The sequence below is a fragment of the Cebidichthys violaceus genome, unplaced genomic scaffold (genome assembly GCF_023349555.1).
Source record: "Cebidichthys violaceus isolate CVI_PGR_0920_01 unplaced genomic scaffold, fCebVio1.0.p SCAF_15, whole genome shotgun sequence".
Lineage (NCBI taxonomy): Eukaryota > Metazoa > Chordata > Actinopteri > Perciformes > Stichaeidae > Cebidichthys > Cebidichthys violaceus.
The window spans coordinates 10,203,817-10,205,425 of NW_027176318.1; positions in this window are offsets into that span (position 1 = coordinate 10,203,817).

Below are 1,609 nucleotides of genomic sequence, written 5' to 3' on the forward strand. Positions count from 1 at the left end.
GGTACAGGCTCGTTAGTGTGCTGGTTTATCGCTCGCGTGTCTCTGTTCTGTCCGCTGTGATCTGTTAGGTGCTGTTTTGTCCATTGCTCTTGTCTTGTTAGTGCCAGATGTGTAGTGGTGTTGGAGAGTTGTTGGACTCTGAGAGACCCGGAGACCTCCAGCTGCCTTTGTTGATTGCAATCACAGTGAGGGTCTGACTCTGGACTCAGTGGTGGATTTGTATGAGTTGCAGGTTTAAAAAAAAGAGAGAGTCTGTCGGCAAACTTTGCTCAAGGGATGTAATCTGTAATCTTGGATAGAAACCAAAACACTGAAGTCTAATCAGAGATTTTAATCAAGAGATAAAACCTGCAGTTTCTTTGCTGGTAATTAACTCGGAGTGGAACAGACGGAAATTGTAAAAATATTTACGACAGTGATCCCAAACCCTGGTTATCTGCTGATGCGGACATGATGATGTTTACGGGAAGAATGCAGTTGCAAGACTTCAGGGCTGATAACTTGTGACGGTCGTCACCGTTAGAGGAAACTCCTGTGAGGTTGTAGGCCTCCAGTCCTGATCTTTGTCCTCGTATTATATTGAGTTTCTGGTTGTCTGATCCAATATTCGTTCAAATCAATAAAGCGTCTCAGATGAAGACTTGATAGCTGCTGGATGGCTCTGCATTAAGAAACATCACGTCTCTACTTTTAATAATATCACATATTTTGCACAGGGATCTTCTGTGGTGTGTCAGAACAGATCAACTGTGACAGGGAGGTTTGGACAGCCTCTCAATACAGAATGTCCAATAAATACCCACAGTATATTATTTAGACAATAATATTGAACATAATAATATAGAAATTGCAATCCAAAAATGTTTTACAATCTCAATTTCTATTTATCGACGTGTTTATTTATATTCATAGATTAAAGTTTTCCAACCAAAATGTTCCGTACATTTATGTTACAATCTTTAACAGGTACGTTTATTATTTAATATGATATATACTAACTCGGTAAAACACTGCTAGAACTTGACTTCTGTTTGCTCTTCTCCGGAACTCATGACCACTAGTGTAACGATGACTCGTAAGGCCTTCTTCTGGTAAAGTCATTGAACAATCCTTCCTTCGTCTATCCATCTGTCACTTTTTCCTTTTTGTCCTCTACCCCTTGCTCCTGGGAAATCTCCATTTCAAAGCCAGCTGGGTGACGTAGTCCGTCCTGAAAGTCCAGAGGTCCGTCATCCTCGGTACAAAGAGTGGGTGGTGGTGGTGGTTGAGATCCTCACAAGTTATCCAAACCTAACCCTGGCTGTCTGTCATTTTCATGGCTTCTCTTACCTTCACTTTGAGATCCAAAATCTACTTTGAGCACAACTCCTAAACTACAACAGAACAAATATCCTCGTAAACAACAATTACAGTGATTGATAATTACTGTAATTTCCCACAGTCAATTTGGAGCAACACAATTATGAAGTGATTTTGTTACGGACTGATCAGGGATTTCTGCACAACACAAAATCATTGTCAAGATAACGGTAAAATAGGCAAAACACTTCTTTCCCATCAGTTTGTCTTTGACTGACCCGCATCTGTTGCTCATGCTGAGGCACAGTTC